Genomic DNA, 11013 nt, shown 5'->3' on the forward strand with positions numbered 1-11013 from the left:
TCAGTAAATTTGCTGATGACACCAAAGTCGGAGGTGTGGTAGATAGTGAGGAAGGGTGTCATAGTTTGTAGGGAGACTTAGACAGGTTGCAGAGCTGGGCCGAGAGGTGGCGGATGGAGTTTAATGCAGAGAAATGTGAGGTAATTCACTTTGGTAGGAATAACAGATGTGTTGAGTATAGGGCTAACGGGAAGACTTTGAATAGTGTGGAGGAGCAGAGGGATCTAGGTGTATGTGTACATAGATCCCTGAAAGTTGGGAATCAAGTAGATAAGGTTGTTAAGAAGGCATACAGTGTCTTGGCGTTTATTGGTAGGGGGATTGAATTTAGGAGTCGTAGCATTATGTTGCAACTGTACACAACTCTGGTGCGGCCGCACTTGGAGTATTGTGTGCAGTTCTGGTCCCCACATTACAGGAAGGATGTGGAGGCTTTGGAGAGGGTGCAGAGGAGGTTTACCAGGATGTTGCCTGGTATGGAGGGGAGATCCTATGAGGAGAGGCTGAGGGATTTGGGGTTGTTATCGCTGGAAAGAAGGCGGCTAAGAGGGGATCTTATTGAAACATATAAGATGATTAGAGGTTTAGATAGGGTGGATAGTGATAGCCTTTTTCCTCTGATGGAAAAATCTAGCACGAGGGGGCATGGCTTTAAACTAAGGAGGGGTAGTTATAGGACAGATGTCAGGGGTAGGTTCTTTACCCAGAGGGTGGTGAGGGATTGGAATGCCCTGCCTGCTGCAGTTGTAAATGCGCCTAGTTTGGGGGCGTTTAAGAGGTCTGTGGATAGGTTTATGGATGAAAAGGGATTGGTTTAGGTTAGTGGGTCATTGTTTTTTTTTAACTGGTCGGCGCAACATCGTGGGCCGAAGGGCCTGTTCTGCGCTGTAATGTTCTATGTTCTATGTTCTAAAGTGAATTACCTCACACTTCTCCGCATTAAACTCCATCCGCCACCTCTCCGCCCAGCTCTGCAACCTGTCTAAGTCTTCCTGCAAACTATGACACCCTTCATCACTATCTACCACACTTCCGACTTTGGTGTCATCAGCAAACTTACTAATCCACCCAACTATACCCTCATCCAGATCATTAATAAAAATTACAAACAGCAGTGGCCCCAAAACAGATCCCTGAGGCACACCGCTCGAAACCGAACTCCATGATGAATATTTACCATCAACCACCACCCTCTGTCTCCTATCCGCTAGCCAATTCCTGATCCAATTCCCTAGATCATCCCCAATCCCATACATCTGCAATTTCTGCAGAAGCCTACCATGGTGAACCTTATCAAACGCCTTACTAAAATCCATATACACCACGTCCACTGCCTTACCCCCATCCACCTCTTTGGTCACTTTCTCAAAAAACTCAATAAGGTTAGTAAGGCACGACCTACCCGCCACAAAACCATGCTGACTATCTCCAATCAATTCTTTACTCTCCAAATAACTATAAATCCTATCCCGAATAATTTTTTCTAAAACCTTGCCCACAACAGAAGTGAGACTCATCGGTCTATAATTCCCGGGGAATTCTCTGTTCCCCTTCTTAAACAATGGGACAACATTCGCTAACCTCCAATCTTCCGGTACTATACCAGAGGCCAACGACGACCTGAAGATCAGAGCCAGAGGCTCTGCAATCACTTCTCTTGCCTCCCAGAGAATCCTGGGGTAAATCCCATCCGGACCAGGGGACTTATCTATTTTCAGACCCTCCAGACGGATGTCAGGGGTAGGTTCTTTACCCAGAGGGTGGTGAGGGATTGGAATGCCCTGCCTGCTGCAGTTGTGGATGAGCCTAGTTTGGGGGCGCTTAAGAGATCCGTGGATAGGTTTATGGATGGAAAGGGTTTGGTTTAGGTTAGAGGGTCATTGTTTTTTAACTGGTCGGCGCAACATTGTGGGCCGAAGGGCCTGTTCTGCGCTGTAATGTTCTATGTTCTATGTTCTGGTAGTGTGGTGACCAGAACTGCAAAGCAATATTCCAAATGTGGCCTAACCAAGGTTTTATGGCTGCAACATGCCAACTTTTATATTTGATACCCGACTGATGAAGTCAAGCATGCTGTATGCCTTCTTAACCACCTTATCCACCTGTGTTCACTTTCAAGGGTCCACGCCCAGATCCCTCTGTATGTCAATGCTTCTAAGGGTTCTGTCATTTACAGTATAATTTACACCTGAATTTGATCTTCCAAAATGCATCACCTCACACTTGTCTGGATTAAACTCCATCTACCATTTCTGCAATCTATCAAAATCCTGCTGCATCCTTTGAAAATTCTTGTCACTATCTGCAACTCTGTCAATTTTTGTGTCATTTGCAAACTAATCAGACCACCCATATTTCCTCCATTTGTATATATTACAAACAACAAATGTCCCAGCACTGATCCCTGTGGAATATCACTAGTTACTGATCTCCATTTTGAAAAGCATTCTTCCACTGTTACTTGGTTTTCTATAACCAAGCCAGTTCATCCATCTCACCAGAACATCCTGGATCCCATAAGACTTTACCTTTTGTACCAACCTGCCACAACAATCTTGCCAAATGCCTTTCTAAAGTCCCTGTAGACAACATCCACCGCCTTTCCCTTAACAATCATTCTTATCACCTTCTCAGAAAAACTCAAATCAAGTTGATGAGACATGACCTTCCCTGCACAAAACCATTCTACCTATCATTAATGAGTCCATTCACTTCCAAATGTGAATAAATCCTATCTCTCAGAATCTTCTCCAACAGGTTACCAGGAAAGTGGATGAAGGGAAGGCGGTGGATGTTGTCTACCTGGATTTCAGCAAGGCCTTTGACAAGGTCCCTCATGGGAGGTTAGTTAGGAAGGTTCAGTCGCTAGGTATACATGGGGAGGTAGTAAATTGGATTAGACACTGGCTCATTGGAAGAAGGCAGTGAGTGGTAGTGGAGGATTGTTTCTCTGAGTGGAGGCCTGTGACTAGTGGAGTGCCGCAGGGATTGGTGTTGGGTCCATTGTTGTTTGTCATCTATATCAATGATCTGGATGATAATGTGGTAAATTGGATCAACAAATTTGCTGATGATACAAAGATTGGAGGTGTAGTGGACAGTGAGGAAGGTTTTCAAAGCTTGCAGAGGAACTTGGACCAGGCAGAAAAATGGGCTGAAAAATGGCAAATGGAATTTAATGCAGACAAGTGTGAGGTATTGCACTTTGGAAGGACAAACCAAAGTAGAACGTACAGGGTAAATGGTAGGACTCTGAAGAGTGCAGTTGAACAGAGGGATCTGGGAATGCAGGTACAGAATTCCCTAGAAGTGACATCACAGGTGGATAGGGTCGTAAAGAGTGCTTTTGGTGCATTGGCCTTTATAAATCGGAGTAGCGAGTATAAAAGTTGGAGTGTTATGGTGAGGTTGTATAAGACATTGGTGAGGCTGAATTTAGAGTATTGTGTACAGTTTTGGTCACCCAGTTACAGGAAGGATGTAAATAAGGTTGAAAGAGTGCAGAGAAGGTTCACAAGGATGTTGCCGGACTTGAGAAGCTGAGTTACACAGAGAGATTGAATCGGTTAGGACTTTATTCCCTGGAGAGTAGAAGAATGAGGGGAGATTTGATAGAGGTATATAAGATTTTGATGGTATAGATAGAGTGAATGCAAGCAGGCTTTTTCCACTAAGGCTAGGGGAGAAAAAAACCAGAGGACATGGGTCAAGGGTGAAAGGAGAAAAGTTTAAAGAGAATATTAGGGGGGGATTCTTCGCGCAGAGAGTGGTGGGAGTGTGGAATGAGCTGCCGGATAAAGTGGTAAATGCGGGGTCACTTTTAACATTTAAGAAAAACTTGGACAGGTTCATGGATGAGACGGGTGTGGAGGGATATGGTCCAAGTGCAGGTCAGTGGGACTAGGCAGAAAAATGGTTCGGCACAGACAAGAAGGGCCAAAAGGCCTGTTTCTGAGCTGTAATGTTGTATGGTTCTAACAGCTTCCCCACTACTGACATCAATCTCACTGGCCTGTGATTACCTGGATTATTGCTGTTTGAACAATATTTAACTTTGAAAGGAATTAACTTTACTTTCTAGCTTATGACTATTCCAATTCCAAATAAGCAACATTCCTCTTAAAAATTTAAATGTCACTTTAAATACAGTTAGCAACCAAAAATATACTTGCTCTAAATTGTGTTAACAATCTTTAAGCTTTCAGAGAGAAAATGAGTTTTAGAGCAGCTCAGAGACCACTTCTTCAGCAGTCTCACAGCTAGAACCATAAGTCTAAACTGCAAAAGCTCCTTTCTCTTTGCTACAGACCCAGTTTATCACCTAACCCTGTCAATCAGGTTTAATCAGAAATCCCAGGGGACTTTCTTGTACAAACAAAAATCCATTAGTTCTAGCTAATTAACAAATTCCTAGCTGAAAATTAGTTACTAACTTGCTGTCGCATGCTGGAGCTAATGTTTTTCCAGACACACTGGCTGCCTGCAGAATAAATCTGAAATTTTAAATGTTCTCCTTAAACAAGATATAAAAATATATTTGTTGATTTCAATTGCATTTCTATCATCAAATAAGCAACACCTCCATTTTAAAATGTTCATCCAGGCTTGCAAATTCCTCTCTCCCTGCACTCAATTTTACTAAGCTGTGCCTGTTTTTGGGCATGAAACTTGGTAAAGTTGGGCATGAGGTGAGTAGCGCGATCGCCTCCGCACCTATTTCCCCTTTACCAAGCGGCTAAAATGGCCACGATTGGCACCATGCCTGAAATGGGCGCGACATCAATTTAATTGCTTTTGCATGCATTTAAATTGGTTTAATAGGTTGAACGCCCAAAAGGGGGCATTTCCTCCTTTACAACCACGTTCACCTGTCCAGATTCAGCACAAAACAGACATGGCTGCAAAGGTCCGATTCGGGCGTTCCAGCTTCTGAGGAGGTGAGTTCAGAGTTTCCAGTGGCTCTCTGACACAAATCATTGGGGGGAGTGGGGGGGGTCAGATGGTTCTCTAATGGGGCCGGAGGAGGAGGAGGGGGTCGGGTCAGATCGTTCTCTGGTGGGGAGGGGGAGGAGGGAGGCAAGTCAGAGCATTTTCTGGTGGGGGAGCTGGGGGGGGGGGGGGGAGGGGGGGGCAAGGGCCACGGGGGTCTGCTGCCACTCTGCGTGCGATTGGTGGTGGGGGGGGAAGTGGGGCAGGGGGTTGTGATCAGTCTGGGTAGTGGTGGGGTGGGTGGATAAGGGGAGGGTGGGGCAATGTCTGTGGGAGCCATCACTCCTGGGCTGCTTTATCTGGCCTGGGAGCAATGTGGCATTTTTTTTACTGCGCATGTGCAGTTGGAAGCTCTGGTGGGAACTGCAGGGTTTCAGGCATGATAAGTCCCGCCCACAGATTTCTGCAGCGTGATTCAGAATCGCAGCTTTTTTTTCAGGCAGACTGTGAATAAGAACGGGGTTTACAAGTCAGATCTGGTTCACCCTCAGATTCACTTAGAATCAAAATGGTACAATCAGGCCTCTTAACTCTGTAACTCCCTCCAGTTCCACAACCTTCTGAGATAGCTGTGCTCCTCTAATTCAGGTCTCTTTAGCCTTTCTGATTTTATTCACTCCATCATTGTTGGCTGTGCCTTCAGCTGCCTGTGCCCTGAGGTTTGGAGATTGCTCCTTAAACCTCATCACCTCTCAATCTAACTTTCCTCTTTTGAGATATTCTTTAAAACCTACTTCTTTGATCTCTGTGCTACTCCAATCCCAGCTTCTTGTGTATCCTAGATTGGCAGCTGTACATACAGCCATTTTAGCCCTCATCTTTAGAATTCCTCCCAAAGTTTTCCTATGTCTCTGTCTTTCTCTCCCTTTCTAAGACTCTCCTTAAAAATACCTATTTAGGATGTTTCACTGTGGATAAATGTAAACTGTTGTTACATGAATATATCCTGAAGGGTTGAGGTACACACCCAGAGGTGAGGCACATTCAAGATCATATCCATTTCCCCAAGGGAAAGTGGAACAAGATAGCAATGCTGGAAGTGAATCTTAAAAAAACAGTCACAGGAGGAACCTGGTGGGGGTGAATTTGATTAGCATGAGGCTTAATGCAATTAAAACTTTATTATCAATAACTGTATACGTGCTGCCTTCTCATTAAAATAAGTGTTGTGTCTAGCCAGGACCACGCACACTGTCCATTGGCTGCAGGTGCTGGCAATGTAATATAAGACATCATTTCAATATCAGTGAACATCCTGACTGTACCATCCCTTTCTGCTTAATCTACGTAACAGAGATAAGGAAGCAGATTACTCAGATTTATTTGTAACCATAAGGAATTTGCGTAAATCAGTTAATTGATTTGTTATCTTATTTACATATAGAAATGTTATTTAGTAATTTCCGTGAGTCTGAAAGAGCTATTGTTTCAATGATTGCTGTAACCCTACCCACTGGAATACCACACGCTTTCATGCTTTTTTATGGCTGCAACTCTCATTGGAAATCATTTCTGATCAGGCATGACAATTCATTTATTGTTTCTCCGTTGTTATCAGCTCATCAGACACTGATAACTTGTAAAGGGAATTTTGTTCTTCCAGTTATTCGCTGAAAGGAGGCCACACAACATTTCACCATTTTAAAGATTTACTGTGACAAATGCAAAGATAACACTAGTAGCTAAACACTTTTTATTTTGTAGACAGCCTGCCTTCTAAATTAACAATCGACATGTGTCTCTCTACTTTTAATGACAACCACAAACCCCAGTTTTGTTATTGTACTCAATCTCTTAAATAGACATCCAATTCTCCTGGAATTTATAGTTTCAGAAGAGTTTACGTCCATTATTTTCCTTTTTCAACATTATCTTCCACAGTGCGAGTTCTCCTTGGCATTCTCCCTCTACCTCCAGCTAAGCAAATTCTTGTTTTAACCCCTCTCAAACTCGGTCTTCAAGCTAAGTGTGAGCTCATCCAGAATTTCCTCTCCTTAAGGTGCAGGCCTGGCTGCCTTCTTTCTGTCCCTCTCCTCTCAATTGGCTGTAGACCCACTCAACCAAACTGCAACGCCTATCGATCCTGGGATTAAAAGGAAGTCTGTCACCTGATCTCAAAATGGCTTCCTCCACTCACCTCTCCATGGCAATGGGAAACACATTAGTTTCATATCCAAGTAGAAATGTTAGTCAGTTGTCTTTGATCACAACTGCCTTTCATCTTATAGTAAAGGGATAGCTTCCAGCATAACTGATTTTGACTTAATATCGATACCACCTTTCTGTGACTTTCAGGAGATGTAATGGTCTACCCTTAGACAGGTATCATTGTCCACAAGTGTCAATATCTCACACCTCTCCCTCTCAGTAAAACAATTTCTGATCTCTAACAAATTATACAGGCTTACTCCAGCATGTCACATGGCCCCTTTTATTTACCCCTAAATTTAAAGACACTGTCCAAATTATAACACTCTTATAAATCAAATGAAATAGTCCAGAAACATAATAATCTTATAAGTTTCACAATTGTAATACAGTGAAGTTGAGGTGGGAGAAGGGCTCCTTGAAGTCTCTCTGTGGATGTCACTCTCTGCTGAATACTTTCCTTCTGCTCTGTCCTGTTGTGCTTTTTCATGAGAATCTAACAGAAATTACAGCACAGGAACAGGCCATTCAGCCCAACTGGTCTATGCCACTATTTATGATGTCCTTCATACTCACTGTAGTGCCCTAGGTACAAAGTAAGGGTTTTAGTGGAGACAAGGGCATTAAGTGGAACTGAGGGAGGGAGGAATAGATAAGTAGCTGCAGAAGTATTTTGCTGATTTGTGTCGGGGGAGTGGGGTGGTTGAAGTGAGACAGTTGGGAATTTGCATATGATATTTAAATGAATCTGGGGAAAAGCCCATCAGAAATGGTCTGGAATTGTCACTGGCTTTATTGCCCATCCCTAATTGTCCTTGCCAAGTTGGTGATGAGTTGTCTTTTTGAATCGTTGCAGTCCCTGTAGTGTTGGTACACCCACAGTGCTGTTAGGGAAGGTATTTTGTGATTAGTTTTATCTGTTGCATCACACTGCTGGTGGGAAATTGTCGATGGCACTGACATTGTGGTGAATAAGCTTTATATTAAACTCAGGATGCAGTTGCAGATAAACTGCTACGTCAATTTTCTCAACCCTAAATTGGATCCCAAAGAGAGAAATTCTAATCAGCAAAACATAACGGGTAGTGGAAAAGTTGCAGCAAATCACAAAACAAGGAATCACTGAAACAATATCTGTCTCAAACTAAAGGAAGGAAATTACTAATTAATAAACTTTTTTTATCTAATTAAAATAACAAATCAAGTCTTTAACAGATTTCCACAGAATTATTACGTTATTTATGGTTGTAATTAAACCTGAGTAATCTGTATCCTTGTCTCTGCTGTCCAGAGTCTCAGGGACTACGCACAATAGTGGGAAGTTACAGTCAGGCTATTTACTGTTACTGAAGTGATTGCTTATCAGTTTCTGACTCTCTATTTACATGCAGTGATTGGATCACTTTATGAAGAAATACTGGGTGTAAGGGGTAACAAAGATAGTCAATAAACAAAGAACAAAGAAAATTACAGCACAGGAACAGGCCCTTCAACCCTCCAAGCCTGCACCGACCATGCTAACCAACTGAACTAAAACCCCCTACCCTTCCAGGGACCATATCCCTCTATTCCCATCCTATTCATGGATTTGTCACGACACCTCTCAAAAGTCACTATCATGTCTACTTCCACTACCTCTCCCGGCAGCGAGTTCCAGGCACCCATCATCCTCTGTGTAAAAAACTTGCCTCCTACATCTCCTTTAATCCTTGCCCCTCGCACCTTAAACTATGCTCCCTAGTAATTGACTCTTCCATCCGGGAAAAAGCTTCTGACTATCCACTCTGTCCATGCCCCTCATAATTTTGTAGGCTTCTATCAGGTCGCCCCTCAACCTCCGTCATTTCAGTGAGAACAAACCAAGTTTCTCCAACCTCTCCTCATAGCTAATGCCCTCCATACTAGGCAACATCCTGGTAAATCTTTTCTGTACCATCTCCAAAGTCTCCACATCCTTCTGGTAGTGTGAAGGGGAGGTCGTGTCTCACTAACTTGATTGAGTTTTTCGAGGAAGTGACGAAGCTGATTGATGAGAGTAGGGCAGTGGATGTTGTCTACATGGACTTCAGTAAGGCCTTTGACAAGGTCCCTCATGGCAGACTGGTGCAGAAGGTGAATTCGCTTGGGATCAGAGGTGAGCAGGCAAGGTGGATACAGAACTGGTTCAGTCATAGATGGCAGAGGGAGCAGTGGATGTGTTTCTCAATGGAAGGCTGTGACAAGAGATGTGCCGCAGGGAACTGAACACTATATTCCTAGTGCGACCTAACTAAGATTCTATAAAGCTGCAACATGATTTGCCAAATTTTAAACTCAATGCCCTGGCCGATGAAGGCAAGCATGCTGTATGCCTCCTCCACCTGCTTTGCCACTTTCAGTGACTTGTGTACCTGTACACCCAAATCCCTCTGCCTATTAATACTCTTAAGGGTTCTGCTATTTACAGTACATTTCCTATCTGTATTAGACTTTCCAAAATGCATTGCCTCACATTTGTCTGGATTAAACTCCATCTGCCATCTCTCCACCCAAATCACCAACCTATCAATATGTGGCTGTATCCTCTGATGGTCCTCACTGCTATCCACAAATCCAACAACCTTTGTGTCGTCTGCAAACTTACTAATCAAACTAGTTACATTTTCCTCCAGGTCATTTATATATATTCCGAACAGCAAAGGTCCCAGCACTGATCCCTGCGGAATGCCACGTCACAGCCCTCTATTCAGAAATGCACCCTTGCACTACTACACTCTGTCTTCTATGACTGATGTGGGTTTGCCGGCGTTGGACTGGCGTAAACACAGTAAAAAGTCTGACAACACCAGGTTTTAGTCCAACCTATTTATTAAATAGGTTGGACTAAAACCTGGTGTTGTCAGACTTTTTTCTATGACTGAGCCAGTTCTGTATCCACCTTGCCTGCTCACCTCTGATCCCATGTGATTTCATCTTCTGCACCAGTCTGCCATGAGGGACCTTGTCAAAGGCCTTACTGAAGTCCATGTAGACAACATCCACTGCCCTACCCTCATCAATCATAAGAACATAAGAACATAAGAAATAGGAGCAGGAGTAGGCCATCCAGCCCTTCGAGCCTGCCCCGCCATTCAATAAGATCATGGCTGATCTGTCGCTGCTCAGTTCCACTTTCCCTCCCTCTCCCCATAACCCTTAATCCCCTCTCCTATCAAAAACCCATCAACCCGCGTCTTAAAAATATTTAGCGAGGCAGCCTCCACCACTTCAACGGGCAGAGAATTCCAGAGATTCACCACCCTTTGAGTGAAGAAGTTCCTCCTCAACTCCGTTCTAAACCGCCCCCCTTTTATCTTGAGGCTGTGCCCCCTAGTCCTACTGTCTTTTTTGAGCGGGAAGAGTCTTTCCACCTCTATCCTATCCATCCCATTCATCATCTTATACGTCTCAATGAGATCTCCCCTCATTCTTCTAAACTCTAACGAGTACAAGCCCAGTTTATTCAGCCTCTCCTCATAGCTCAACCCCCTCAACTCCGGTATCAGCCTAGTAAACCTCCTCTGCACTCCCTCCAAGGCCAAAATATCTTTGTGCAGGTGCGGCGCCCAAAACTGCACACAGTACTCCAGCTGCGGCCTCACCAATGCCCTATACAGCTGCAGCAAGACCTCCCTACTTTTATATTCAATCCCCCTCGCTATGAAGGCCTCATCTTAATTGAAAAACTCAATCAAGTTAGTGAGACATGACCTCCTCTTCACAAAACCATGTTGCCTCTCAGTAATAGGTTTACTTATTTCTAAGTGGGAGTAAATCCTGTCTCAAAGAATCCTCTCCAATAATTTCCCTACCACTGACATAAGGCTCACCGGCCTGTAATTACCTGGATTATTCTTG

Source organism: Carcharhinus amblyrhynchos, unplaced genomic scaffold (genome assembly GCF_965287045.1).
Source record: "Carcharhinus amblyrhynchos unplaced genomic scaffold, sCarAmb.v2.hapA chromosome_186, whole genome shotgun sequence".
NCBI lineage: Eukaryota > Metazoa > Chordata > Chondrichthyes > Carcharhiniformes > Carcharhinidae > Carcharhinus > Carcharhinus amblyrhynchos.